General features: G+C 41.5%; 64 non-coding genes across 64 annotated transcripts; all 64 read right to left on the bottom strand.

Annotated features, from left to right (window-relative positions):
* Positions 1 to 8: 8 nt before the first annotated feature.
* TRNAV-UAC (transfer RNA valine (anticodon UAC)) lies at positions 9 to 81 on the bottom strand. The gene has a single exon. It is a non-coding gene; the product is annotated as a tRNA-Val (tRNA).
* Positions 82 to 306: 225 nt separating this feature from the next.
* Positions 307 to 379, bottom strand: TRNAV-CAC (transfer RNA valine (anticodon CAC)). Its single transcript has one exon. It is a non-coding gene; the product is annotated as a tRNA-Val (tRNA).
* Positions 380 to 465: 86 nt separating this feature from the next.
* TRNAV-AAC (transfer RNA valine (anticodon AAC)) lies at positions 466 to 538 on the bottom strand. The gene has a single exon. It is a non-coding gene; the product is annotated as a tRNA-Val (tRNA).
* Positions 539 to 954: 416 nt separating this feature from the next.
* Positions 955 to 1,027, bottom strand: TRNAV-UAC (transfer RNA valine (anticodon UAC)). Its single transcript has one exon. It is a non-coding gene; the product is annotated as a tRNA-Val (tRNA).
* Positions 1,028 to 1,252: 225 nt separating this feature from the next.
* On the bottom strand, positions 1,253 to 1,325 carry TRNAV-CAC (transfer RNA valine (anticodon CAC)). Its single transcript has one exon. It is a non-coding gene; the product is annotated as a tRNA-Val (tRNA).
* An 86-nt stretch (positions 1,326 to 1,411) lies between these two features.
* TRNAV-AAC (transfer RNA valine (anticodon AAC)) lies at positions 1,412 to 1,484 on the bottom strand. The gene has a single exon. It is a non-coding gene; the product is annotated as a tRNA-Val (tRNA).
* A 416-nt stretch (positions 1,485 to 1,900) lies between these two features.
* Positions 1,901 to 1,973, bottom strand: TRNAV-UAC (transfer RNA valine (anticodon UAC)). Its single transcript has one exon. It is a non-coding gene; the product is annotated as a tRNA-Val (tRNA).
* Positions 1,974 to 2,198: 225 nt separating this feature from the next.
* Positions 2,199 to 2,271, bottom strand: TRNAV-CAC (transfer RNA valine (anticodon CAC)). Its single transcript has one exon. It is a non-coding gene; the product is annotated as a tRNA-Val (tRNA).
* An 86-nt stretch (positions 2,272 to 2,357) lies between these two features.
* TRNAV-AAC (transfer RNA valine (anticodon AAC)) lies at positions 2,358 to 2,430 on the bottom strand. The gene has a single exon. It is a non-coding gene; the product is annotated as a tRNA-Val (tRNA).
* Positions 2,431 to 2,846: 416 nt separating this feature from the next.
* Positions 2,847 to 2,919, bottom strand: TRNAV-UAC (transfer RNA valine (anticodon UAC)). Its single transcript has one exon. It is a non-coding gene; the product is annotated as a tRNA-Val (tRNA).
* Positions 2,920 to 3,303: 384 nt separating this feature from the next.
* On the bottom strand, positions 3,304 to 3,376 carry TRNAV-AAC (transfer RNA valine (anticodon AAC)). The gene has a single exon. It is a non-coding gene; the product is annotated as a tRNA-Val (tRNA).
* Positions 3,377 to 3,792: 416 nt separating this feature from the next.
* On the bottom strand, positions 3,793 to 3,865 carry TRNAV-UAC (transfer RNA valine (anticodon UAC)). Its single transcript has one exon. It is a non-coding gene; the product is annotated as a tRNA-Val (tRNA).
* A 384-nt stretch (positions 3,866 to 4,249) lies between these two features.
* TRNAV-AAC (transfer RNA valine (anticodon AAC)) lies at positions 4,250 to 4,322 on the bottom strand. Its single transcript has one exon. It is a non-coding gene; the product is annotated as a tRNA-Val (tRNA).
* Positions 4,323 to 4,738: 416 nt separating this feature from the next.
* On the bottom strand, positions 4,739 to 4,811 carry TRNAV-UAC (transfer RNA valine (anticodon UAC)). The gene has a single exon. It is a non-coding gene; the product is annotated as a tRNA-Val (tRNA).
* A 225-nt stretch (positions 4,812 to 5,036) lies between these two features.
* Positions 5,037 to 5,109, bottom strand: TRNAV-CAC (transfer RNA valine (anticodon CAC)). Its single transcript has one exon. It is a non-coding gene; the product is annotated as a tRNA-Val (tRNA).
* An 86-nt stretch (positions 5,110 to 5,195) lies between these two features.
* On the bottom strand, positions 5,196 to 5,268 carry TRNAV-AAC (transfer RNA valine (anticodon AAC)). Its single transcript has one exon. It is a non-coding gene; the product is annotated as a tRNA-Val (tRNA).
* A 416-nt stretch (positions 5,269 to 5,684) lies between these two features.
* Positions 5,685 to 5,757, bottom strand: TRNAV-UAC (transfer RNA valine (anticodon UAC)). The gene has a single exon. It is a non-coding gene; the product is annotated as a tRNA-Val (tRNA).
* Positions 5,758 to 5,982: 225 nt separating this feature from the next.
* On the bottom strand, positions 5,983 to 6,055 carry TRNAV-CAC (transfer RNA valine (anticodon CAC)). Its single transcript has one exon. It is a non-coding gene; the product is annotated as a tRNA-Val (tRNA).
* Positions 6,056 to 6,141: 86 nt separating this feature from the next.
* Positions 6,142 to 6,214, bottom strand: TRNAV-AAC (transfer RNA valine (anticodon AAC)). Its single transcript has one exon. It is a non-coding gene; the product is annotated as a tRNA-Val (tRNA).
* A 416-nt stretch (positions 6,215 to 6,630) lies between these two features.
* TRNAV-UAC (transfer RNA valine (anticodon UAC)) lies at positions 6,631 to 6,703 on the bottom strand. The gene has a single exon. It is a non-coding gene; the product is annotated as a tRNA-Val (tRNA).
* A 225-nt stretch (positions 6,704 to 6,928) lies between these two features.
* TRNAV-CAC (transfer RNA valine (anticodon CAC)) lies at positions 6,929 to 7,001 on the bottom strand. The gene has a single exon. It is a non-coding gene; the product is annotated as a tRNA-Val (tRNA).
* Positions 7,002 to 7,087: 86 nt separating this feature from the next.
* Positions 7,088 to 7,160, bottom strand: TRNAV-AAC (transfer RNA valine (anticodon AAC)). Its single transcript has one exon. It is a non-coding gene; the product is annotated as a tRNA-Val (tRNA).
* Positions 7,161 to 7,576: 416 nt separating this feature from the next.
* TRNAV-UAC (transfer RNA valine (anticodon UAC)) lies at positions 7,577 to 7,649 on the bottom strand. The gene has a single exon. It is a non-coding gene; the product is annotated as a tRNA-Val (tRNA).
* A 225-nt stretch (positions 7,650 to 7,874) lies between these two features.
* Positions 7,875 to 7,947, bottom strand: TRNAV-CAC (transfer RNA valine (anticodon CAC)). The gene has a single exon. It is a non-coding gene; the product is annotated as a tRNA-Val (tRNA).
* An 86-nt stretch (positions 7,948 to 8,033) lies between these two features.
* Positions 8,034 to 8,106, bottom strand: TRNAV-AAC (transfer RNA valine (anticodon AAC)). The gene has a single exon. It is a non-coding gene; the product is annotated as a tRNA-Val (tRNA).
* A 714-nt stretch (positions 8,107 to 8,820) lies between these two features.
* On the bottom strand, positions 8,821 to 8,893 carry TRNAV-CAC (transfer RNA valine (anticodon CAC)). The gene has a single exon. It is a non-coding gene; the product is annotated as a tRNA-Val (tRNA).
* An 86-nt stretch (positions 8,894 to 8,979) lies between these two features.
* Positions 8,980 to 9,052, bottom strand: TRNAV-AAC (transfer RNA valine (anticodon AAC)). The gene has a single exon. It is a non-coding gene; the product is annotated as a tRNA-Val (tRNA).
* Positions 9,053 to 9,766: 714 nt separating this feature from the next.
* TRNAV-CAC (transfer RNA valine (anticodon CAC)) lies at positions 9,767 to 9,839 on the bottom strand. The gene has a single exon. It is a non-coding gene; the product is annotated as a tRNA-Val (tRNA).
* A 575-nt stretch (positions 9,840 to 10,414) lies between these two features.
* TRNAV-UAC (transfer RNA valine (anticodon UAC)) lies at positions 10,415 to 10,487 on the bottom strand. The gene has a single exon. It is a non-coding gene; the product is annotated as a tRNA-Val (tRNA).
* Positions 10,488 to 10,712: 225 nt separating this feature from the next.
* TRNAV-CAC (transfer RNA valine (anticodon CAC)) lies at positions 10,713 to 10,785 on the bottom strand. The gene has a single exon. It is a non-coding gene; the product is annotated as a tRNA-Val (tRNA).
* Positions 10,786 to 10,871: 86 nt separating this feature from the next.
* Positions 10,872 to 10,944, bottom strand: TRNAV-AAC (transfer RNA valine (anticodon AAC)). The gene has a single exon. It is a non-coding gene; the product is annotated as a tRNA-Val (tRNA).
* Positions 10,945 to 11,360: 416 nt separating this feature from the next.
* TRNAV-UAC (transfer RNA valine (anticodon UAC)) lies at positions 11,361 to 11,433 on the bottom strand. Its single transcript has one exon. It is a non-coding gene; the product is annotated as a tRNA-Val (tRNA).
* A 225-nt stretch (positions 11,434 to 11,658) lies between these two features.
* TRNAV-CAC (transfer RNA valine (anticodon CAC)) lies at positions 11,659 to 11,731 on the bottom strand. Its single transcript has one exon. It is a non-coding gene; the product is annotated as a tRNA-Val (tRNA).
* An 86-nt stretch (positions 11,732 to 11,817) lies between these two features.
* Positions 11,818 to 11,890, bottom strand: TRNAV-AAC (transfer RNA valine (anticodon AAC)). Its single transcript has one exon. It is a non-coding gene; the product is annotated as a tRNA-Val (tRNA).
* Positions 11,891 to 12,604: 714 nt separating this feature from the next.
* Positions 12,605 to 12,677, bottom strand: TRNAV-CAC (transfer RNA valine (anticodon CAC)). The gene has a single exon. It is a non-coding gene; the product is annotated as a tRNA-Val (tRNA).
* An 86-nt stretch (positions 12,678 to 12,763) lies between these two features.
* On the bottom strand, positions 12,764 to 12,836 carry TRNAV-AAC (transfer RNA valine (anticodon AAC)). Its single transcript has one exon. It is a non-coding gene; the product is annotated as a tRNA-Val (tRNA).
* Positions 12,837 to 13,550: 714 nt separating this feature from the next.
* TRNAV-CAC (transfer RNA valine (anticodon CAC)) lies at positions 13,551 to 13,623 on the bottom strand. The gene has a single exon. It is a non-coding gene; the product is annotated as a tRNA-Val (tRNA).
* An 86-nt stretch (positions 13,624 to 13,709) lies between these two features.
* On the bottom strand, positions 13,710 to 13,782 carry TRNAV-AAC (transfer RNA valine (anticodon AAC)). Its single transcript has one exon. It is a non-coding gene; the product is annotated as a tRNA-Val (tRNA).
* Positions 13,783 to 14,496: 714 nt separating this feature from the next.
* On the bottom strand, positions 14,497 to 14,569 carry TRNAV-CAC (transfer RNA valine (anticodon CAC)). The gene has a single exon. It is a non-coding gene; the product is annotated as a tRNA-Val (tRNA).
* Positions 14,570 to 14,655: 86 nt separating this feature from the next.
* Positions 14,656 to 14,728, bottom strand: TRNAV-AAC (transfer RNA valine (anticodon AAC)). Its single transcript has one exon. It is a non-coding gene; the product is annotated as a tRNA-Val (tRNA).
* A 416-nt stretch (positions 14,729 to 15,144) lies between these two features.
* On the bottom strand, positions 15,145 to 15,217 carry TRNAV-UAC (transfer RNA valine (anticodon UAC)). The gene has a single exon. It is a non-coding gene; the product is annotated as a tRNA-Val (tRNA).
* Positions 15,218 to 15,442: 225 nt separating this feature from the next.
* On the bottom strand, positions 15,443 to 15,515 carry TRNAV-CAC (transfer RNA valine (anticodon CAC)). The gene has a single exon. It is a non-coding gene; the product is annotated as a tRNA-Val (tRNA).
* An 86-nt stretch (positions 15,516 to 15,601) lies between these two features.
* On the bottom strand, positions 15,602 to 15,674 carry TRNAV-AAC (transfer RNA valine (anticodon AAC)). The gene has a single exon. It is a non-coding gene; the product is annotated as a tRNA-Val (tRNA).
* A 416-nt stretch (positions 15,675 to 16,090) lies between these two features.
* TRNAV-UAC (transfer RNA valine (anticodon UAC)) lies at positions 16,091 to 16,163 on the bottom strand. The gene has a single exon. It is a non-coding gene; the product is annotated as a tRNA-Val (tRNA).
* Positions 16,164 to 16,388: 225 nt separating this feature from the next.
* On the bottom strand, positions 16,389 to 16,461 carry TRNAV-CAC (transfer RNA valine (anticodon CAC)). The gene has a single exon. It is a non-coding gene; the product is annotated as a tRNA-Val (tRNA).
* An 86-nt stretch (positions 16,462 to 16,547) lies between these two features.
* On the bottom strand, positions 16,548 to 16,620 carry TRNAV-AAC (transfer RNA valine (anticodon AAC)). The gene has a single exon. It is a non-coding gene; the product is annotated as a tRNA-Val (tRNA).
* Positions 16,621 to 17,036: 416 nt separating this feature from the next.
* On the bottom strand, positions 17,037 to 17,109 carry TRNAV-UAC (transfer RNA valine (anticodon UAC)). The gene has a single exon. It is a non-coding gene; the product is annotated as a tRNA-Val (tRNA).
* Positions 17,110 to 17,334: 225 nt separating this feature from the next.
* Positions 17,335 to 17,407, bottom strand: TRNAV-CAC (transfer RNA valine (anticodon CAC)). The gene has a single exon. It is a non-coding gene; the product is annotated as a tRNA-Val (tRNA).
* An 86-nt stretch (positions 17,408 to 17,493) lies between these two features.
* On the bottom strand, positions 17,494 to 17,566 carry TRNAV-AAC (transfer RNA valine (anticodon AAC)). The gene has a single exon. It is a non-coding gene; the product is annotated as a tRNA-Val (tRNA).
* Positions 17,567 to 17,981: 415 nt separating this feature from the next.
* TRNAV-UAC (transfer RNA valine (anticodon UAC)) lies at positions 17,982 to 18,054 on the bottom strand. Its single transcript has one exon. It is a non-coding gene; the product is annotated as a tRNA-Val (tRNA).
* Positions 18,055 to 18,279: 225 nt separating this feature from the next.
* TRNAV-CAC (transfer RNA valine (anticodon CAC)) lies at positions 18,280 to 18,352 on the bottom strand. The gene has a single exon. It is a non-coding gene; the product is annotated as a tRNA-Val (tRNA).
* Positions 18,353 to 19,225: 873 nt separating this feature from the next.
* TRNAV-CAC (transfer RNA valine (anticodon CAC)) lies at positions 19,226 to 19,298 on the bottom strand. Its single transcript has one exon. It is a non-coding gene; the product is annotated as a tRNA-Val (tRNA).
* An 86-nt stretch (positions 19,299 to 19,384) lies between these two features.
* TRNAV-AAC (transfer RNA valine (anticodon AAC)) lies at positions 19,385 to 19,457 on the bottom strand. Its single transcript has one exon. It is a non-coding gene; the product is annotated as a tRNA-Val (tRNA).
* A 416-nt stretch (positions 19,458 to 19,873) lies between these two features.
* Positions 19,874 to 19,946, bottom strand: TRNAV-UAC (transfer RNA valine (anticodon UAC)). The gene has a single exon. It is a non-coding gene; the product is annotated as a tRNA-Val (tRNA).
* A 225-nt stretch (positions 19,947 to 20,171) lies between these two features.
* Positions 20,172 to 20,244, bottom strand: TRNAV-CAC (transfer RNA valine (anticodon CAC)). The gene has a single exon. It is a non-coding gene; the product is annotated as a tRNA-Val (tRNA).
* Positions 20,245 to 20,330: 86 nt separating this feature from the next.
* On the bottom strand, positions 20,331 to 20,403 carry TRNAV-AAC (transfer RNA valine (anticodon AAC)). Its single transcript has one exon. It is a non-coding gene; the product is annotated as a tRNA-Val (tRNA).
* A 416-nt stretch (positions 20,404 to 20,819) lies between these two features.
* TRNAV-UAC (transfer RNA valine (anticodon UAC)) lies at positions 20,820 to 20,892 on the bottom strand. Its single transcript has one exon. It is a non-coding gene; the product is annotated as a tRNA-Val (tRNA).
* A 225-nt stretch (positions 20,893 to 21,117) lies between these two features.
* TRNAV-CAC (transfer RNA valine (anticodon CAC)) lies at positions 21,118 to 21,190 on the bottom strand. The gene has a single exon. It is a non-coding gene; the product is annotated as a tRNA-Val (tRNA).
* Positions 21,191 to 21,276: 86 nt separating this feature from the next.
* Positions 21,277 to 21,349, bottom strand: TRNAV-AAC (transfer RNA valine (anticodon AAC)). The gene has a single exon. It is a non-coding gene; the product is annotated as a tRNA-Val (tRNA).
* Positions 21,350 to 21,765: 416 nt separating this feature from the next.
* Positions 21,766 to 21,838, bottom strand: TRNAV-UAC (transfer RNA valine (anticodon UAC)). The gene has a single exon. It is a non-coding gene; the product is annotated as a tRNA-Val (tRNA).
* Positions 21,839 to 22,063: 225 nt separating this feature from the next.
* On the bottom strand, positions 22,064 to 22,136 carry TRNAV-CAC (transfer RNA valine (anticodon CAC)). The gene has a single exon. It is a non-coding gene; the product is annotated as a tRNA-Val (tRNA).
* Positions 22,137 to 22,222: 86 nt separating this feature from the next.
* On the bottom strand, positions 22,223 to 22,295 carry TRNAV-AAC (transfer RNA valine (anticodon AAC)). The gene has a single exon. It is a non-coding gene; the product is annotated as a tRNA-Val (tRNA).
* A 714-nt stretch (positions 22,296 to 23,009) lies between these two features.
* Positions 23,010 to 23,082, bottom strand: TRNAV-CAC (transfer RNA valine (anticodon CAC)). Its single transcript has one exon. It is a non-coding gene; the product is annotated as a tRNA-Val (tRNA).
* Positions 23,083 to 23,168: 86 nt separating this feature from the next.
* Positions 23,169 to 23,241, bottom strand: TRNAV-AAC (transfer RNA valine (anticodon AAC)). Its single transcript has one exon. It is a non-coding gene; the product is annotated as a tRNA-Val (tRNA).
* Positions 23,242 to 23,428: the final 187 nt, after the last annotated feature.

Here is a 23,428-nt window from a genome sequence, read left to right as displayed (position 1 = left end):
AAACCGCATGCTTCTGCCCGGGATCGAACCGGAGACCTTTCGCGTGTAAAGCGAACGTGATAACCACTACACTACAGAAACTAGATAACAGACGTTACTGGGCTCACGACAAGCAATCGAGATCAAGAACTGAAAGTCAATAGCTTTGTCAGCAAAGCATTATGGCATGTTTCTGCCCAGTTTTGAACTGGGGACCTTTCGCGTGTTAGGCGAATGTGATAACCACTACACTACAGAAACGGAACGAAAAAGGTTACTGTGGTCATGGCAAGGAATAAAGATCAAGGATTGAAAGTCAAAATGCATTGTTTCTGCCCAGTTTCGAACTGGGGACCTTTCGCGTGTGAGGCGAACGTGATAACCACTACACTACAGAAACTAGATGAAAGATGTTACTGGGCTCACGACAAGCAATCGAGATCAAGAACTGAAAGTCAATAGCTTTGTCAGCAAAGCATAATGGCGTGTTTCTGCCCAGTTTTGAACTGGGGACCTTTCGCGTGTTAGGCGAACGTGATAACCACTACACTACAGAAACTCCGTGCTAAGCTCAAACTGTTCAAACACACCGAAATGAAATTGAAAAAAAATGATCCAGCCAAACTCAACAGGTCTTCCTCTATGTCTGAACACAGGACAAAGTGCACTTTTCAACCAAGGAACCTTTCATTTGTCAGACTACTGAAAAAAAGAAAAAACATGGAAACAAAACCATTTTGCAAAAAAAAATCTCATGCCTTTGTCCAAAAGCCAAAAAGAAAGAGAAAAAGCAAGTAGATGCCTGCTTTCGCACCTTGATCCTATCAGGTGTTACTTGAACTAGAAAAACGTATACAATGTCAAAAACACACACTCTTGACAAAAGCAGACGCATGTAGAAATCATCAAAGGGGTAAAAATGATGCTGATTACATCAACAATATACACTTGTGATCAAAATAAAGAGAAACCGCATGCTTCTGCCCGGGATCGAACCGGAGACCTTTCGCGTGTAAAGCGAACGTGATAACCACTACACTACAGAAACTAGATAACAGACGTTACTGGGCTCACGACAAGCAATCGAGATCAAGAACTGAAAGTCAATAGCTTTGTCAGCAAAGCATTATGGCATGTTTCTGCCCAGTTTTGAACTGGGGACCTTTCGCGTGTTAGGCGAATGTGATAACCACTACACTACAGAAACGGAACGAAAAAGGTTACTGTGGTCATGGCAAGGAATAAAGATCAAGGATTGAAAGTCAAAATGCATTGTTTCTGCCCAGTTTCGAACTGGGGACCTTTCGCGTGTGAGGCGAACGTGATAACCACTACACTACAGAAACTAGATGAAAGACGTTACTGGGCTCACGACAAGCAATCGAGATCAAGAACTGAAAGTCAATAGCTTTGTCAGCAAAGCATAATGGCGTGTTTCTGCCCAGTTTTGAACTGGGGACCTTTCGCGTGTTAGGCGAACGTGATAACCACTACACTACAGAAACTCCGTGCTAAGCTCAAACTGTTCAAACACACCGAAATGAAATTGAAAAAAAATGATCCAGCCAAACTCAACAGGTCTTCCTCTATGTCTGAACACAGGACAAAGTGCACTTTTCAACCAAGGAACCTTTCATTTGTCAGACTTCTGAAAAAAAGAAAAAACATGGAAACAAAACCATTTTGCAAAAAAAAATCTCATGCCTTTGTCCAAAAGCCAAAAAGAAAGAGAAAAAGCAAGTAGATGCCTGCTTTCGCACCTTGATCCTATCAGGTGTTACTTGAACTAGAAAAACGTATACAATGTCAAAAACACACACTCTTGACAAAAGCAGACGCATGTAGAAATCATCAAAGGGGTAAAAATGATGCTGATTACATCAACAATATACACTTGTGATCAAAATAAAGAGAAACCGCATGCTTCTGCCCGGGATCGAACCGGAGACCTTTCGCGTGTAAAGCGAACGTGATAACCACTACACTACAGAAACTAGATAACAGACGTTACTGGGCTCACGACAAGCAATCGAGATCAAGAACTGAAAGTCAATAGCTTTGTCAGCAAAGCATTATGGCATGTTTCTGCCCAGTTTTGAACTGGGGACCTTTCGCGTGTTAGGCGAATGTGATAACCACTACACTACAGAAACGGAACGAAAAAGGTTACTGTGGTCATGGCAAGGAATAAAGATCAAGGATTGAAAGTCAAAATGCATTGTTTCTGCCCAGTTTCGAACTGGGGACCTTTCGCGTGTGAGGCGAACGTGATAACCACTACACTACAGAAACTAGATGAAAGACTTTACTGGGCTCACGACAAGCAATCGAGATCAAGAACTGAAAGTCAATAGCTTTGTCAGCAAAGCATAATGGCGTGTTTCTGCCCAGTTTTGAACTGGGGACCTTTCGCGTGTTAGGCGAACGTGATAACCACTACACTACAGAAACTCCGTGCTAAGCTCAAACTGTTCAAACACACCGAAATGAAATTGAAAAAAAATGATCCAGCCAAACTCAACAGGTCTTCCTCTATGTCTGAACACAGGACAAAGTGCACTTTTCAACCAAGGAACCTTTCATTTGTCAGACTTCTGAAAAAAAGAAAAAACATGGAAACAAAACCATTTTGCAAAAAAAAATCTCATGCCTTTGTCCAAAAGCCAAAAAGAAAGAGAAAAAGCAAGTAGATGCCTGCTTTCGCACCTTGATCCTATCAGGTGTTACTTGAACTAGAAAAACGTATACAATGTCAAAAACACACACTCTTGACAAAAGCAGACGCATGTAGAAATCATCAAAGGGGTAAAAATGATGCTGATTACATCAACAATATACACTTGTGATCAAAATAAAGAGAAACCGCATGCTTCTGCCCGGGATCGAACCGGAGACCTTTCGCGTGTAAAGCGAACGTGATAACCACTACACTACAGAAACTAGATAACAGACGTTACTGGGCTCACGACAAGCAATCGAGATCAAGAACTGAAAGTCAATAGCTTTGTCAGCAAAGCATTATGGCATGTTTCTGCCCAGTTTTGAACTGGGGACCTTTCGCGTGTTAGGCGAATGTGATAACCACTACACTACAGAAACGGAACAAAAAAGGTTACTGTGGTCATGGCAAGGAATAAAGATCAAGGATTGAAAGTCAAAATGCATTGTTTCTGCCCAGTTTCGAACTGGGGACCTTTCGCGTGTGAGGCGAACGTGATAACCATTACACTACAGAAACTAGATGAAAGACGTTACTGGGCTCACGACAAGCAATCGAGATCAAGAACTGAAAGTCAATAGCTTTGTCAGCAAAGCATAATGGCGTGTTTCTGCCCAGTTTTGAACTGGGGACCTTTCGCGTGTTAGGCGAACGTGATAACCACTACACTACAGAAACTCCGTGCTAAGCTCAAACTGTTCAAACACACCGAAATGAAATTGAAAAACAATGATCCAGCCAAACTCAACAGGTCTTCCTCTATGTCTGAACACAGGACAAAGTGCACTTTTCAACCAAGGAACCTATCATTTGTCAGACTACTGAAAAAAAGAAAAAACATGGAAACAAAACCATTTTGCAAAAAAAAATCTCATGCCTTTGTCCAAAAGCCAAAAAGAAAGAGAAAAAGCAAGTAGATGCCTGCTTTCGCACCTTGATCCTATCAGGTGTTACTTGAACTAGAAAAACGTATACAATGTCAAAAACACACACTCTTGACAAAAGCAGACGCATGTAGAAATCATCAAAGGGGTAAAAATGATGCTGATTACATCAACAATATACACTTGTGATCAAAATAAAGAGAAACCGCATGCTTCTGCCCGGGATCGAACCGGAGACCTTTCGCGTGTAAAGCGAACGTGATAACCACTACACTACAGAAACTAGATAACAGACGTTACTGGGCTCACGACAAGCAATCGAGATCAAGAACTGAAAGTCAATAGCTTTGTCAGCAAAGCATTATGGCATGTTTCTGCCCAGTTTTGAACTGGGGACCTTTCGCGTGTTAGGCGAATGTGATAACCACTACACTACAGAAACGGAACGAAAAAGGTTACTGTGGTCATGGCAAGGAATAAAGATCAAGGATTGAAAGTCAAAATGCATTGTTTCTGCCCAGTTTCGAACTGGGGACCTTTCGCGTGTGAGGCGAACTTGATAACCACTACACTACAGAAACTAGATGAAAGACGTTACTGGGCTCACGACAAGCAATCGAGATCAAGAACTGAAAGTCAATAGCTTTGTCAGCAAAGCATAATGGCGTGTTTCTGCCCAGTTTTGAACTGGGGACCTTTCGCGTGTTAGGCGAACGTGATAACCACTACACTACAGAAACTCCGTGCTAAGCTCAAACTGTTCAAACACACCGAAATGAAATTGAAAAAAAATGATCCAGCCAAACTCAACAGGTCTTCCTCTATGTCTGAACACAGGACAAAGTGCACTTTTCAACCAAGGAACCTTTCATTTGTCAGACTACTGAAAAAAAGAAAAAACATGGAAACAAAACCATTTTGCAAAAAAAAATCTCATGCCTTTGTCCAAAAGCCAAAAAGAAAGAGAAAAAGCAAGTAGATGCCTGCTTTCGCACCTTGATCCTATCAGGTGTTACTTGAACTAGAAAAACGTATACAATGTCAAAAACACACACTCTTGACAAAAGCAGACGCATGTAGAAATCATCAAAGGGGTAAAAATGATGCTGATTACATCAACAATATACACTTGTGATCAAAATAAAGAGAAACCGCATGCTTCTGCCCGGGATCGAACCGGAGACCTTTCGCGTGTAAAGCGAACGTGATAACCACTACACTACAGAAACTAGATAACAGACGTTACTAGGCTCACGACAAGCAATCGAGATCAAGAACTGAAAGTCAATAGCTTTGTCAGCAAAGCATTATGGCATGTTTCTGCCCAGTTTTGAACTGGGGACCTTTCGCGTGTTAGGCGAATGTGATAACCACTACACTACAGAAACGGAACGAAAAAGGTTACTGTGGTCATGGCAAGGAATAAAGATCAAGGATTGAAAGTCAAAATGCATTGTTTCTGCCCAGTTTCGAACTGGGGACCTTTCGCGTGTGAGGCGAACGTGATAACCACTACACTACAGAAACTAGATGAAAGACGTTACTGGGCTCACGACAAGCAATCGAGATCAAGAACTGAAAGTCAATAGCTTTGTCAGCAAAGCATAATGGCGTGTTTCTGCCCAGTTTTGAACTGGGGACCTTTCGCGTGTTAGGCGAACGTGATAACCACTACACTACAGAAACTCCGTGCTAAGCTCAAACTGTTCAAACACACCGAAATGAAATTGAAAAAAAATGATCCAGCCAAACTCAACAGGTCTTCCTCTATGTCTGAACACAGGACAAAGTGCACTTTTCAACCAAGGAACCTTTCATTTGTCAGACTACTGAAAAAAAGAAAAAACATGGAAACAAAACCATTTTGCAAAAAAAAATCTCATGCCTTTGTCCAAAAGCCAAAAAGAAAGAGAAAAAGCAAGTAGATGCCTGCTTTCGCACCTTGATCCTATCAGGTGTTACTTGAACTAGAAAAACGTATACAATGTCAAAAACACACACTCTTGACAAAAGCAGACGCATGTAGAAATCATCAAAGGGGTAAAAATGATGCTGATTACATCAACAATATACACTTGTGATCAAAATAAAGAGAAACCGCATGCTTCTGCCCGGGATCGAACCGGAGACCTTTCGCGTGTAAAGCGAACGTGATAACCACTACACTACAGAAACTAGATAACAGACGTTACTGGGCTCACGACAAGCAATCGAGATCAAGAACTGAAAGTCAATAGCTTTGTCAGCAAAGCATTATGGCATGTTTCTGCCCAGTTTTGAACTGGGGACCTTTCGCGTGTTAGGCGAATGTGATAACCACTACACTACAGAAACGGAACGAAAAAGGTTACTGTGGTCATGGCAAGGAATAAAGATCAAGGATTGAAAGTCAAAATGCATTGTTTCTGCCCAGTTTCGAACTGGGGACCTTTCGCGTGTGAGGCGAACGTGATAACCACTACACTACAGAAACTAGATGAAAGACGTTACTGGGCTCACGACAAGCAATCGAGATCAAGAACTGAAAGTCAATAGCTTTGTCAGCAAAGCATAATGGCGTGTTTCTGCCCAGTTTTGAACTGGGGACCTTTCGCGTGTTAGGCGAACGTGATAACCACTACACTACAGAAACTCCGTGCTAAGCTCAAACTGTTCAAACACACCGAAATGAAATTGAAAAAAAATGATCCAGCCAAACTCAACAGGTCTTCCTCTATGTCTGAACACAGGACAAAGTGCACTTTTCAACCAAGGAACCTTTCATTTGTCAGACTACTGAAAAAAAGAAAAAACATGGAAACAAAACCATTTTGCAAAAAAAAATCTCATGCCTTTGTCCAAAAGCCAAAAAGAAAGAGAAAAAGCAAGTAGATGCCTGCTTTCGCACCTTGATCCTATCAGGTGTTACTTGAACTAGAAAAACGTATACAATGTCAAAAACACACACTCTTGACAAAAGCAGACGCATGTAGAAATCATCAAAGGGGTAAAAATGATGCTGATTACATCAACAATATACACTTGTGATCAAAATAAAGAGAAACCGCATGCTTCTGCCCGGGATCGAACCGGAGACCTTTCGCGTGTAAAGCGAACGTGATAACCACTACACTACAGAAACTAGATAACAGACGTTACTGGGCTCACGACAAGCAATCGAGATCAAGAACTGAAAGTCAATAGCTTTGTCAGCAAAGCATTATGGCATGTTTCTGCCCAGTTTTGAACTGGGGACCTTTCGCGTGTTAGGCGAATGTGATAACCACTACACTACAGAAACGGAACGAAAAAGGTTACTGTGGTCATGGCAAGGAATAAAGATCAAGGATTGAAAGTCAAAATGCACTGTTTCTGCCCAGTTTCGAACTGGGGACCTTTCGCGTGTGAGGCGAACGTGATAACCACTACACTACAGAAACTAGATGAAAGACGTTACTGGGCTCACGACAAGCAATCGAGATCAAGAACTGAAAGTCAATAGCTTTGTCAGCAAAGCATAATGGCGTGTTTCTGCCCAGTTTTGAACTGGGGACCTTTCGCGTGTTAGGCGAACGTGATAACCACTACACTACAGAAACTCCGTGCTAAGCTCAAACTGTTCAAACACACCGAAATGAAATTGAAAAAAAATGATCCAGCCAAACTCAACAGGTCTTCCTCTATGTCTGAACACAGGACAAAGTGCACTTTTCAACCAAGGAACCTTTCATTTGTCAGACTACTGAAAAAAAGAAAAAACATGGAAACAAAACCATTTTGCAAAAAAAAATCTCATGCCTTTGTCCAAAAGCCAAAAAGAAAGAGAAAAAGCAAGTAGATGCCTGCTTTCGCACCTTGATCCTATCAGGTGTTACTTGAACTAGAAAAACGTATACAATGTCAAAAACACACACTCTTGACAAAAGCAGACGCATGTAGAAATCATCAAAGGGGTAAAAATGATGCTGATTACATCAACAATATACACTTGTGATCAAAATAAAGAGAAACCGCATGCTTCTGCCCGGGATCGAACCGGAGACCTTTCGCGTGTAAAGCGAACGTGATAACCACTACACTACAGAAACTAGATAACAGACGTTACTGGGCTCACGACAAGCAATCGAGATCAAGAACTGAAAGTCAATAGCTTTGTCAGCAAAGCATTATGGCATGTTTCTGCCCAGTTTTGAACTGGGGACCTTTCGCGTGTTAGGCGAATGTGATAACCACTACACTACAGAAACGGAACGAAAAAGGTTACTGTGGTCATGGCAAGGAATAAAGATCAAGGATTGAAAGTCAAAATGCATTGTTTCTGCCCAGTTTCGAACTGGGGACCTTTCGCGTGTGAGGCGAACGTGATAACCACTACACTACAGAAACTAGATGAAAGATGTTACTGGGCTCACGACAAGCAATCGAGATCAAGAACTGAAAGTCAATAGCTTTGTCAGCAAAGCATAATGGCGTGTTTCTGCCCAGTTTTGAACTGGGGACCTTTCGCGTGTTAGGCGAACGTGATAACCACTACACTACAGAAACTCCGTGCTAAGCTCAAACTGTTCAAACACACCGAAATGAAATTGAAAAAAAATGATCCAGCCAAACTCAACAGGTCTTCCTCTATGTCTGAACACAGGACAAAGTGCACTTTTCAACCAAGGAACCTTTCATTTGTCAGACTACTGAAAAAAAGAAAAAACATGGAAACAAAACCATTTTGCAAAAAAAAATCTCATGCCTTTGTCCAAAAGCCAAAAAGAAAGAGAAAAAGCAAGTAGATGCCTGCTTTCGCACCTTGATCCTATCAGGTGTTACTTGAACTAGAAAAACGTATACAATGTCAAAAACACACACTCTTGACAAAAGCAGACGCATGTAGAAATCATCAAAGGGGTAAAAATGATGCTGATTACATCAACAATATACACTTGTGATCAAAATAAAGAGAAACCGCATGCTTCTGCCCGGTATCGAACCGGAGACCTTTCGCGTGTAAAGCGAACGTGATAACCACTACACTACAGAAACTAGATAACAGACGTTACTGGGCTCACGACAAGCAATCGAGATCAAGAACTGAAAGTCAATAGCTTTGTCAGCAAAGCATTATGGCATGTTTCTGCCCAGTTTTGAACTGGGGACCTTTCGCGTGTTAGGCGAATGTGATAACCACTACACTACAGAAACGGAACGAAAAAGGTTACTGTGGTCATGGCAAGGAATAAAGATCAAGGATTGAAAGTCAAAATGCATTGTTTCTGCCCAGTTTCGAACTGGGGACCTTTCGCGTGTGAGGCGAACGTGATAACCACTACACTACAGAAACTAGATGAAAGACGTTACTGGGCTCACGACAAGCAATCGAGATCAAGAACTGAAAGTCAATAGCTTTGTCAGCAAAGCATAATGGCGTGTTTCTGCCCAGTTTTGAACTGGGGACCTTTCGCGTGTTAGGCGAACGTGATAACCACTACACTACAGAAACTCCGTGCTAAGCTCAAACTGTTCAAACACACCGAAATGAAATTGAAAAAAAATGATCCAGCCAAACTCAACAGGTCTTCCTCTATGTCTGAACACAGGACAAAGTGCACTTTTCAACCAAGGAACCTTTCATTTGTCAGACTACTGAAAAAAAGAAAAAACATGGAAACAAAACCATTTTGCAAAAAAAAATCTCATGCCTTTGTCCAAAAGCCAAAAAGAAAGAGAAAAAGCAAGTAGATGCCTGCTTTCGCACCTTGATCCTATCAGGTGTTACTTGAACTAGAAAAACGTATACAATGTCAAAAACACACACTCTTGACAAAAGCAGACGCATGTAGAAATCATCAAAGGGGTAAAAATGATGCTGATTACATCAACAATATACACTTGTGATCAAAATAAAGAGAAACCGCATGCTTCTGCCCGGGATCGAACCGGAGACCTTTCGCGTGTAAAGCGAACATGATAACCACTACACTACAGAAACTAGATAACAGACGTTACTGGGCTCACGACAAGCAATCGAGATCAAGAACTGAAAGTCAATAGCTTTGTCAGCAAAGCATTATGGCATGTTTCTGCCCAGTTTTGAACTGGGGACCTTTCGCGTGTTAGGCGAATGTGATAACCACTACACTACAGAAACGGAACGAAAAAGGTTACTGTGGTCATGGCAAGGAATAAAGATCAAGGATTGAAAGTCAAAATGCATTGTTTCTGCCCAGTTTCGAACTGGGGACCTTTCGCGTGTGAGGCGAACGTGATAACCACTACACTACAGAAACTAGATGAAAGACGTTACTGGGCTCACGACAAGCAATCGAGATCAAGAACTGAAAGTCAATAGCTTTGTCAGCAAAGTATAATGGCGTGTTTCTGCCCAGTTTTGAACTGGGGATCTTTCGCGGGTTAGGCGAACGTGATAACCACTACACTACAGAAACTCCGTGCTAAGCTCAAACTGTTCAAACACACCGAAATGAAATTGAAAAAAAATGATCCAGCCAAACTCAACAGGTCTTCCTCTACGTCTGAACACAGGACAAAGTGCACTTTTCAACCAAGGAACCTTTCATTTGTCAGACTACTGAAAAAAAGAAAAAACATGGAAACAAAACCATTTTGCAAAAAAAAATCTCATGCCTTTGTCCAAAAGCCAAAAAGAAAGAGAAAAAGCAAGTAGATGCCTGCTTTCGCACCTTGATCCTATCAGGTGTTACTTGAACTAGAAAAACGTATACAATGTCAAAAACACACACTCTTGACAAAAGCAGACGCATGTAGAAATCATCAAAGGGGTAAAAATGATGCTGATTACATCAACAATATACACTTGTGATCAAAATAAAGAGAAACCGCATGCTTCTGCCCGGGATCGAACCGGAGACCTTTCGCGTGTAAAGCGAACGTGATAACCACTACACTACAGAAACTAGATAACAGACGTTACTGGGCTCACGACAAGCAATCGAGATCAAGAACTGAAAGTCAATAGCTTTGTCAGCAAAGCATTATGGCATGTTTCTGCCCAGTTTTGAACTGGGGACCTTTCGCGTGTTAGGCGAATGTGATAACCACTACACTACAGAAACGGAACGAAAAAGGTTACTGTGGTCATGGCAAGGAATAAAGATCAAGGATTGAAAGTCAAAATGCACTGTTTCTGCCCAGTTTCGAACTGGGGACCTTTCGCGTGTGAGGCGAACGTGATAACCACTACACTACAGAAACTAGATGAAAGACGTTACTGGGCTCACGACAAGCAATCGAGATCAAGAACTGAAAGTCAATAGCTTTGTCAGCAAAGCATAATGGCGTGTTTCTGCCCAGTTTTGAACTGGGGACCTTTCGCGTGTTAGGCGAACGTGATAACCACTACACTACAGAAACTCCGTGCTAAGCTCAAACTGTTCAAACACACCGAAATGAAATTGAAAAAAAATGATCCAGCCAAACTCAACAGGTCTTCCTCTATGTCTGAACACAGGACAAAGTGCACTTTTCAACCAAGGAACCTTTCATTTGTCAGACTACTGAAAAAAAGAAAAAACATGGAAACAAAACCATTTTGCAAAAAAAAATCTCATGCCTTTGTCCAAAAGCCAAAAAGAAAGAGAAAAAGCAAGTAGATGCCTGCTTTCGCACCTTGATCCTATCAGGTGTTACTTGAACTAGAAAAACGTATACAATGTCAAAAACACACACTCTTGACAAAAGCAGACGCATGTAGAAATCATCAAAGGGGTAAAAATGATGCTGATTACATCAACAATATACACTTGTGATCAAAATAAAGAGAAACCGCATGCTTCTGCCCGGGATCGAACCGGAGACCTTTCGCGTGTAAAGCGAACGTGATAACCACTACACTACAGAAACTAGATAACAGACGTTACTGGGCTCACGACAAGCAATCGAGATCAAGAACTGAAAGTCAATAGCTTTGTCAGCAAAGCATTATGGCATGTTTCTGCCCAGTTTTGAACTGGGGACCTTTCGCGTGTTAGGCGAATGTGATAACCACTACACTACAGAAACGGAACGAAAAAGGTTACTGTGGTCATGGCAAGGAATAAAGATCAAGGATTGAAAGTCAAAATGCATTGTTTCTGCCCAGTTTCGAACTGGGGACCTTTCGCGTGTGAGGCGAACGTGATAACCACTACACTACAGAAACTAGATGAAAGATGTTACTGGGCTCACGACAAGCAATCGAGATCAAGAACTGAAAGTCAATAGCTTTGTCAGCAAAGCATAATGGCGTGTTTCTGCCCAGTTTTGAACTGGGGACCTTTCGCGTGTTAGGCGAACGTGATAACCACTACACTACAGAAACTCCGTGCTAAGCTCAAACTGTTCAAACACACCGAAATGAAATTGAAAAAAAATGATCCAGCCAAACTCAACAGGTCTTCCTCTATGTCTGAACACAGGACAAAGTGCACTTTTCAACCAAGGAACCTTTCATTTGTCAGACTACTGAAAAAAAGAAAAAACATGGAAACAAAACCATTTTGCAAAAAAAAATCTCATGCCTTTGTCCAAAAGCCAAAAAGAAAGAGAAAAAGCAAGTAGATGCCTGCTTTCGCACCTTGATCCTATCAGGTGTTACTTGAACTAGAAAAACGTATACAATGTCAAAAACACACACTCTTGACAAAAGCAGACGCATGTAGAAATCATCAAAGGGGTAAAAATGATGCTGATTACATCAACAATATACACTTGTGATCAAAATAAAGAGAAACCGCATGCTTCTGCCCGGTATCGAACCGGAGACCTTTCGCGTGTAAAGCGAACGTGATAACCACTACACTACAGAAACTAGATAACAGACGTTACTGGGCTCACGACAAGCAATCGAGATCAAGAACTGAAAGTCAATAGCTTTGTCAGCAAAGCATTATGGCATGTTTCTGCCCAGTTTTGAACTGGGGACCTTTCGCGTGTTAGGCGAATGTGATAACCACTACACTACAGAAACGGAACGAAAAAGGTTACTGTGGTCATGGCAAGGAATAAAGATCAAGGATTGAAAGTCAAAATGCATTGTTTCTGCCCAGTTTCGAACTGGGGACCTTTCGCGTGTGAGGCGAACGTGATAACCACTACACTACAGAAACTAGATGAAAGACGTTACTGGGCTCACGACAAGCAATCGAGATCAAGAACTGAAAGTCAATAGCTTTGTCAGCAAAGCATAATGGCGTGTTTCTGCCCAGTTTTGAACTGGGGACCTTTCGCGTGTTAGGCGAACGTGATAACCACTACACTACAGAAACTCCGTGCTAAGCTCAAACTGTTCAAACACACCGAAATGAAATTGAAAAAAAATGATCCAGCCAAACTCAACAGGTCTTCCTCTATGTCTGAACACAGGACAAAGTGCACTTTTCAACCAAGGAACCTTTCATTTGTCAGACTACTGAAAAAAAGAAAAAACATGGAAACAAAACCATTTTGCAAAAAAAAATCTCATGCCTTTGTCCAAAAGCCAAAAAGAAAGAGAAAAAGCAAGTAGATGCCTGCTTTCGCACCTTGATCCTATCAGGTGTTACTTGAACTAGAAAAACGTATACAATGTCAAAAACACACACTCTTGACAAAAGCAGACGCATGTAGAAATCATCAAAGGGGTAAAAATGATGCTGATTACATCAACAATATACACTTGTGATCAAAATAAAGAGAAACCGCATGCTTCTGCCCGGGATCGAACCGGAGACCTTTCGCGTGTAAAGCGAACATGATAACCACTACACTACAGAAACTAGATAACAGACGTTACTGGGCTCACGACAAGCAATCGAGATCAAGAACTGAAAGTCAATAGCTTTGTCAGCAAAGCATTATGGCATGTTTCTGCCCAGTTTTGAACTGGGGACCTTTCGCGTGTTAGGCGAATGTGATAACCACTACACTACAGAAACGGAACGAAAAAGGTTACTGTGGTCATGGCAAGGAATAAAGATCAAGGATTGAAAGTCAAAATGCATTGTTTCTGCCCAGTTTCGAACTGGGGACCTTTCGCGTGTGAGGCGAACGTGATAACCACTACACTACAGAAACTAGATGAAAGACGTTACTGGGCTCACGACAAGCAATCGAGATCAAGAACTGAAAGTCAATAGCTTTGTCAGCAAAGCATAATGGCGTGTTTCTGCCCAGTTTTGAACTGGGGACCTTTCGCGTGTTAGGCGAACGTGATAACCACTACACTACAGAAACTCCGTGCTAAGCTCAAACTGTTCAAACACACCGAAATGAAATTGAAAAAAAATGATCCAGCCAAACTCAACAGGTCTTCCTCTATGTCTGAACACAGGACAAAGTGCACTTTTCAACCAAGGAACCTTTCATTTGTCAGACTACTGAAAAAAAGAAAAAACATGGAAACAAAACCATTTTGCAAAAAAAATTCTCATGCCTTTGTCCAAAAGCCAAAAAGAAAGAGAAAAAGCAAGTAGATGCCTGCTTTCGCACCTTGATCCTATCAGGTGTTACTTGAACTAGAAAAACGTATACAATGTCAAAAACACACACTCTTGACAAAAGCAGACGCATGTAGAAATCATCAAAGGGGTAAAAATGATGCTGATTACATCAACAATATACACTTGTGATCAAAATAAAGAGAAACCACATGCTTCTGCCCGGGATCGAACCGGAGACCTTTCGCGTGTAAAGCAAACGTGATAACCACTACACTACAGAAACTAGATAACGGACGTTACTGGGCTCACGACAAGCAATCGAGATCAAGAACTGAAAGTCAATAGCTTTGTCAGCAAAGCATTATGGCATGTTTCTGCCCAGTTTTGAACTGGGGACCTTTCGCGTGTTAGGCGAATGTGATAACCACTACACTACAGAAACGGAACGAAAAAGATTACTGTGGTCATGGCAAGGAATAAAGATCAAGGATTGAAAGTCAAAATGCATTGTTTCTGCCCAGTTTCGAACTGGGGACCTTTCGCGTGTGAGGCGAACGTGATAACCACTACACTACAGAAACTAGATGAAAGACGTTACTGGGCTCACGACAAGCAATCGAGATCAAGAACTGAAAGTCAATAGCTTTGTCAGCAAAGCATAATGGCGTGTTTCTGCCCAGTTTTGAACTGGGGACCTTTCGCGTGTTAGGCGAACGTGATAACCACTACACTACAGAAACTCCGTGCTAAGCTCAAACTGTTCAAACACACCGAAATGAAATTGAAAAAAAATGATCCAGCCAAACTCAACAGGTCTTCCTCTATGTCTGAACACAGGACAAAGTGCACTTTTCAACCAAGGAACCTTTCATTTGTCAGACTACTGAAAAAAAGAAAAAACATGGAAACAAAACCATTTTGCAAAAAAAAATCTCATGCCTTTGTCCAAAAGCCAAAAAGAAAGAGAAAAAGCAAGTAGATGCCTGCTTTCGCACCTTGATCCTATCAGGTGTTACTTGAACTAGAAAAACGTATACAATGTCAAAAACACACACTCTTGACAAAAGCAGACGCATGTAGAAATCATCAAAGGGGTAAAAATGATGCTGATTACATCAACAATATACACTTGTGATCAAAATAAAGAGAAACCGCATGCTTCTGCCCGGGATCGAACCGGAGACCTTTCGCGTGTAAAGCGAACGTGATAACCACTACACTACAGAAACTAGATAACAGACGTTACTGGGCTCACGACAAGCAATCGAGATCAAGAACTGAAAGTCAATAGCTTTGTCAGCAAAGCATTATGGCATGTTTCTGCCCAGTTTTGAACTGGGGACCTTTCGCGTGTTAGGCGAATGTGATAACCACTACACTACAGAAACGGAACGAAAAAGGTTACTGTGGTCATGGCAAGGAATAAAGATCAAGGATTGAAAGTCAAAATGCATTGTTTCTGCCCAGTTTCGAACTGGGGACCTTTCGCGTGTGAGGCGAACGTGATAACCACTACACTACAGAAACTAGATGAAAGACGTTACTGGGCTCACGACAAGCAATCGAGATCAAGAACTGAAAGTCAATAGCTTTGTCAGCAAAGCATAATGGCGTGTTTCTGCCCAGTTTTGAACTGGGGACCTTTCGCGTGTTAGGCGAACGTGATAACCACTACACTACAGAAACTCCGTGCTAAGCTCAAACTGTTCAAACACACCGAAATGAAATTGAAAAAAAATGATCCAGCCAAACTCAACAGGTCTTCCTCTATGTCTGAACACAGGACAAAGTGCACTTTTCAACCAAGGAACCTTTCATTTGTCAGACTACTGAAAAAAAGAAAAAACATGGAAACAAAACCATTTTGCAAAAAAAAATCTCATGCCTTTGTCCAAAAGCCAAAAAGAAAGAGAAAAAGCAAGTAGATGCCTGCTTTCGCACCTTGATCCTATCAGGTGTTACTTGAACTAGAAAAACGTATACAATGTCAAAAACACACACTCTTGACAAAAGCAGACGCATGTAGAAATCATCAAAGGGGTAAAAATGATGCTGATTACATCAACAATATACACTTGTGATCAAAATAAAGAGAAACCGCATGCTTCTGCCCGGGATCGAACCGGAGACCTTTCGCGTGTAAAGCGAACGTGATAACCACTACACTACAGAAACTAGATAACAGACGTTACTGGGCTCACGACAAGCAATCGAGATCAAGAACTGAAAGTCAATAGCTTTGTCAGCAAAGCATTATGGCATGTTTCTGCCCAGTTTTGAACTGGGGACCTTTCGCGTGTTAGGCGAATGTGATAACCACTACACTACAGAAACGGAACGAAAAAGGTTACTGTGGTCATGGCAAGGAATAAAGATCAAGGATTGAAAGTCAAAATGCATTGTTTCTGCCCAGTTTCGAACTGGGGACCTTTCGCGTGTGAGGCGAACGTGATAACCACTACACTACAGAAACTAGATGAAAGACGTTACTGGGCTCACGACAAGCAATCGAGATCAAGAACTGAAAGTCAATAGCTTTGTCAGCAAAGCATAATGGCGTGTTTCTGCCCAGTTTTGAACTGGGGACCTTTCGCGTGTTAGGCGAACGTGATAACCACTACACTACAGAAACTCCGTGCTAAGCTCAAACTGTTCAAACACACCGAAATGAAATTGAAAAAAAATGATCCAGCCAAACTCAACAGGTCTTCCTCTATGTCTGAACACAGGACAAAGTGCACTTTTCAACCAAGGAACCTTTCATTTGTCAGACTACTGAAAAAAAGAAAAAACATGGAAACAAAACCATTTTGCAAAAAAAAATCTCATGCCTTTGTCCAAAAGCCAAAAAGAAAGAGAAAAAGCAAGTAGATGCCTGCTTTCGCACCTTGATCCTATCAGGTGTTACGTGAACTAGAAAAACGTATACAATGTCAAAAACACACACTCTTGACAAAAGCAGACGCATGTAGAAATCATCAAAGGGGTAAAAATGATGCTGATTACATCAACAATATACACTTGTGATCAAAATAAAGAGAAACCGCATGCTTCTGCCCGGGATCGAACCGGAGACCTTTCGCGTGTAAAGCGAACGTGATAACCACTACACTACAGAAACTAGATAACAGACGTTACTGGGCTCACGACAAGCAATCGAGATCAAGAACTGAAAGTCAATAGCTTTGTCAGCAAAGCATTATGGCATGTTTCTGCCCAGTTTTGAACTGGGGACCTTTCGCGTGTTAGGCGAATGTGATAACCACTACACTACAGAAACGGAACGAAAAAGGTTACTGTGGTCATGGCAAGGAATAAAGATCAAGGATTGAAAGTCAAAATGCATTGTTTCTGCCCAGTTTCGAACTGGGGACCTTTCGCGTGTGAGGCGAACGTGATAACCACTACACTACAGAAACTAGATGAAAGACGTTACTGGGCTCACGACAAGCAATCGAGATCAAGAACTGAAAGTCAATAGCTTTGTCAGCAAAGCATAATGGCGTGTTTCTGCCCAGTTTTGAACTGGGGACCTTTCGCGTGTTAGGCGAACGTGATAACCACTACACTACAGAAACTCCGTGCTAAGCTCAAACTGTTCAAACACACCGAAATGAAATTGAAAAAAAATGATCCAGCCAAACTCAACAGGTCTTCCTCTATGTCTGAACACAGGACAAAGTGCACTTTTCAACCAAGGAACCTTTCATTTGTCAGACTACTGAAAAAAAGAAAAAACATGGAAACAAAACCATTTTGCAAAAAAAATCTCATGCCTTTGTCCAAAAGCCAAAAAGAAAGAGAAAAAGCAAGTAGATGCCTGCTTTCGCACCTTGATCCTATCAGGTGTTACTTGAACTAGAAAAACGTATACAATGTCAAAAACACACACTCTTGACAAAAGCAGACGCATGTAGAAATCATCAAAGGGGTAAAAATGATGCTGATTACATCAACAATATACACTTGTGATCAAAATAAAGAGAAACCGCATGCTTCTGCCCGGGATCGAACCGGAGACCTTTCGCGTGTAAAGCGAACGTGATAACCACTACACTACAGAAACTAGATAACAGACGTTACTGGGCTCACGACAAGCAATCGAGATCAAGAACTGAAAGTCAATAGCTTTGTCAGCAAAGCATTATGGCATGTTTCTGCCCAGTTTTGAACTGGGGACCTTTCGCGTGTTAGGCGAATGTGATAACCACTACACTACAGAAACGGAACGAAAAAGGTTACTGTGGTCATGGCAAGGAATAAAGATCAAGGATTGAAAGTCAAAATGCATTGTTTCTGCCCAGTTTCGAACTGGGGACCTTTCGCGTGTGAGGCGAACGTGATAACCACTACACTACAGAAACTAGATGAAAGACGTTACTGGGCTCACGACAAGCAATCGAGATCAAGAACTGAAAGTCAATAGCTTTGTCAGCAAAGCATAATGGCGTGTTTCTGCCCAGTTTTGAACTGGGGACCTTCCGCGTGTTAGGCGAACGTGATAAGCACTACACTACAGAAACTCCGTGCTAAGCTCAAACTGTTCAAACACACGGAAATGAAATTGAAAAAAAATGATCCAGCCAAACTCAACAGGTCTTCCTCTATGTCTGAACACAGGACAAAGTGCACTTTTCAACCAAGGAACCTTTCATTTGTCAGACTACTGAAAAAAAGAAAAAACATGGAAACAAAACCATTTTGCAAAAAAAAATCTCATGCCTTTGTCCAAAAGCCAAAAAGAAAGAGAAAAAGCAAGTAGATGCCTGCTTTCGCACCTTGATCCTATCAGGTGTTACTTGAACTAGAAAAACGTATACAATGTCAAAAACACACACTCTTGACAAAAGCAGACGCATGTAGAAATCATCAAAGGGGTAAAAATGATGCTGATTACATCAACAATATACACTTGTGATCAAAATAAAGAGAAACCGCATGCTTCTGCCCGGGATCGAACCGGAGACCTTTCGCGTGTAATGCGAACGTGATAACCACTACACTACAGAAACTAGATAACAGACGTTACTGGGCTCACGACAAGCAATCGAGATCAAGAACTGAAAGTCAATAGCTTTGTCAGCAAAGCATTATGGCATGTTTCTGCCCAGTTTTGAACTGGGGACCTTTCGCGTGTTAGGCGAATGTGATAACCACTACACTACAGAAACGGAACGAAAAAGGTTACTGTGGTCATGGCAAGGAATAAAGATCAAGGATTGAAAGTCAAAATGCATTGTTTCTGCCCAGTTTCGAACTGGGGACCTTTCGCGTGTGAGGCGAACGTGATAACCACTACACTACAGAAACTAGATGAAAGACGTTACTGGGCTCACGACAAGCAATCGAGATCAAGAACTGAAAGTCAATAGCTTTGTCAGCAAAGCATAATGGCGTGTTTCTGCCCAGTTTTGAACTGGGGACCTTTCGCGTGTTAGGCGAACGTGATAACCACTACACTACAGAAACTGCGTGCTAAGCTCAAACTGTTCAAACACACCGAAATGAAATTGAAAAAAAATGATCCAGCCAAACTCAACAGGTCTTCCTCTATGTCTGAACACAGGACAAAGTGCACTTTTCAACCAAGGAACCTTTCATTTGTCAGACTTCTGAAAAAAAGAAAAAACATGGAAACAAAACCATTTTGCAAAAAAAAATCTCATGCCTTTGTCCAAAAGCCAAAAAGAAAGAGAAAAAGCAAGTAGATGCCTGCTTTCGCACCTTGATCCTATCAGGTGTTACTTGAACTAGAAAAACGTATACAATGTCAAAAACACACACTCTTGACAAAAGCAGACGCATGTAGAAATCATCAAAGGGGTAAAAATGATGCTGATTACATCAACAATATACACTTGTGATCAAAATAAAGAGAAACCGCATGCTTCTGCCCGGGATCGAACCGGAGACCTTTCGCGTGTAAAGCGAACGTGATAACCACTACACTACAGAAACTAGATAACAGACGTTACTGGGCTCACGACAAGCAATCGAGATCAAGAACTGAAAGTCAATAGCTTTGTCAGCAAAGCATTATGGCATGTTTCTGCCCAGTTTTGAACTGGGGACCTTTCGCGTGTTAGGCGAATGTGATAACCACTACACTACAGAAACGGAACGAAAAAGGTTACTGTGGTCATGGCAAGGAATAAAGATCAAGGATTGAAAGTCAAAATGCATTGTTTCTGCCCAGTTTCGAACTGGGGACCTTTCGCGTGTGAGGCGAACGTGATAACCACTACACTACAGAAACTAGATGAAAGACGTTACTGGGCTCACGACAAGCAATCGAGATCAAGAACTGAAAGTCAATAGCTTTGTCAGCAAAGCATAATGGCGTGTTTCTGCCCAGTTTTGAACTGGGGACCTTTCGCGTGTTAGGCGAACGTGATAACCACTACACTACAGAAACTCCGTGCTAAGCTCAAACTGTTCAAACACACCGAAATGAAATTGAAAAAAAATGATCCAGCCAAACTCAACAGGTCTTCCTCTATGTCTGAACACAGGACAAAGTGCACTTTTCAACCAAGGAACCTTTCATTTGTCAGACTACTGAAAAAAAGAAAAAACATGGAAACAAAACCATTTTGCAAAAAAAAATCTCATGCCTTTGTCCAAAAGCCAAAAAGAAAGAGATAAAGCAAGTAGATGCCTGCTTTCGCACCTTGATCCTATCAGGTGTTACTTGAACTAGAAAAACGTATACAATGTCAAAAACACACACTCTTGACAAAAGCAGACGCATGTAGAAATCATCAAAGGGGTAAAAATGATGCTGATTACATCAACAATATACACTTGTGATCAAAATAAAGAGAAACCGCATGCTTCTGCCCGGGATCGAACCGGAGACCTTTCGCGTGTAAAGCGAACGTGATAACCACTACACTACAGAAACTAGATAACAGATATTACTGGGCTCACGACAAGCAATCGAGATCAAGAACTGAAAGTCAATAGCTTTGTCAGCAAAGCATTATGGCATGTTTCTGCCCAGTTTTGAACTGGGGACCTTTCGCGTGTTAGGCGAATGTGATAACCACTACACTACAGAAACGGAACGAAAAAGGTTACTGTGGTCATGGCAAGGAATAAAGATCAAGGATTGAAAGTCAAAATGCATTGTTTCTGCCCAGTTTCGAACTGGGGACCTTTCGCGTGTGAGGCGAACGTGATAACCACTACACTACAGAAACTAGATGAAAGACGTTACTGGGCTCACGACAAGCAATCGAGATCAAGAACTGAAAGTCAATAGCTTTGTCAGCAAAGAATAATGGCGTGTTTCTGCCCAGTTTTGAACTGGGGACCTTTCGCGTGTTAGGCGAACGTGATAACCACTACACTACAGAAACTCCGTGCTAAGCTCAAACTGTTCAAACACACCGAAATGAAATTGAAAAAAAATGATCCAGCCAAACTCAACAGGTCTTCCTCTATGTCTGAACACAGGACAAAGTGCACTTTTCAACCAAGGAACCTTTCATTTGTCAGACTACTGAAAAAAAGAAAAAACATGGAAACAAAACCATTTTGCAAAAAAAAATCTCATGCCTTTGTCCAAAAGCCAAAAAGAAAGAGAAAAAGCAAGTAGATGCCTGCTTTCGCACCTTGATCCTATCAGGTGTTACTTGAACTAGAAAAACATATACAATGTCAAAAACACACACTCTTGACAAAAGCAGACGCATGTAGAAATCATCAAAGGGGTAAAAATGATGCTGATTACATCAACAATATACACTTGTGATCAAAATAAAGAGAAACCGCATGCTTCTGCCCGGGATCGAACCGGAGACCTTTCGCGTGTAAAGCGAACGTGATAACCACTACACTACAGAAACTAGATAACAGACGTTACTGGGCTCACGACAAGCAATCGAGATCAAGAACTGAAAGTCAATAGCTTTGTCAGCAAAGCATTATGGCATGTTTCTGCCCAGTTTTGAACTGGGGACCTTTCGCGTGTTAGGCGAATGTGATAACCACTACACTACAGAAACGGAACGAAAAAGGTTACTGTGGTCATGGCAAGGAATAAAGATCAAGGATTGAAAGTCAAAATGCATTGTTTCTGCCCAGTTTCGAACTGGGGACCTTTCGCGTGTGAGGCGAACGTGATAACCACTACACTACAGAAACTAGATGAAAGACGTTACTGGGCTCACGACAAGCAATCGAGATCAAGAACTGAAAGTCAATAGCTTTGTCAGCAAAGCATAATGGCGTGTTTCTGCCCAGTTTTGAACTGGGGACCTTTCGCGTGTTAGGCGAACGTGATAACCACTACACTACAGAAACTCCGTGCTAAGCTCAAACTGTTCAAACACACCGAAATGAAATTGAAAAAAAATGATCCAGCCAAACTCAACAGGTCTTCCTCTATGTCTGAACACAGGACAAAGTGCACTTTTCAACCAAGGAACCTTTCATTTGTCAGACTACTGAAAAAAAGAAAAAACATGGAAACAAAACCATTTTGCAAAAAAAAATCTCATGCCTTTGTCCAAAAGCCAAAAAGAAAGAGAAAAAGCAAGTAGATGCCTGCTTTCGCACCTTGATCCTATCAGGTGTTACTTGAACTAGAAAAACGTATACAATGTCAAAAACACACACTCTTGACAAAAGCAGACGCATGTAGAAATCATCAAAGGGGTAAAAATGATGCTGATTACATCAACAATATACACTTGTGATCAAAATAAAGAGAAACCGCATGCTTCTGCCCGGGATCGAACCGGAGACCTTTCGCGTGTAAAGTGAACGTGATAACCACTACACTACAGAAACTAGATAACAGACGTTACTGGGCTCACGACAAGCAATCGAGATCAAGAACTGAAAGTCAATAGCTTTGTCAGCAAAGCATTATGGCATGTTTCTGCCCAGTTTTGAACTGGGGACCTTTCGCGTGTTAGGCGAATGTGATAACCACTACACTACAGAAACGGAACGAAAAAGGTTACTGTGGTCATGGCAAGGAATAAAGATCAAGGATTGAAAGTCAAAATGCATTGTTTCTGCCCAGTTTCGAACTGGGGACCTTTCGCGTGTGAGGCGAACGTGATAACCACTACACTACAGAAACTAGATGAAAGACGTTACTGGGCTCACGACAAGCAATCGAGATCAAGAACTGAAAGTCAATAGCTTTGTCAGCAAAGCATAATGGCGTGTTTCTGCCCAGTTTTGAACTGGGGACCTTTCGCGTGTTAGGCGAACGTGATAACCACTACACTACAGAAACTCCGTGCTAAGCTCAAACTGTTCAAACACACCGAAATGAAATTGAAAAAAAATGATCCAGCCAAACTCAACAGGTCTTCCTCTATGTCTGAACACAGGACAAAGTGCACTTTTCAACCAAGGAACCTTTCATTTGTCAGACTACTGAAAAAAAGAAAAAACATGGAAACAAAACCATTTTGCAAAAA

Source organism: Ranitomeya imitator, unplaced genomic scaffold (assembly GCF_032444005.1).
Source record: "Ranitomeya imitator isolate aRanImi1 unplaced genomic scaffold, aRanImi1.pri SCAFFOLD_24, whole genome shotgun sequence".
NCBI classification, from domain to species: domain Eukaryota; kingdom Metazoa; phylum Chordata; class Amphibia; order Anura; family Dendrobatidae; genus Ranitomeya; species Ranitomeya imitator.
Note: the sequence above shows the minus strand (reverse complement) of the source record. Positions and strands in the feature narration are given on the sequence as shown.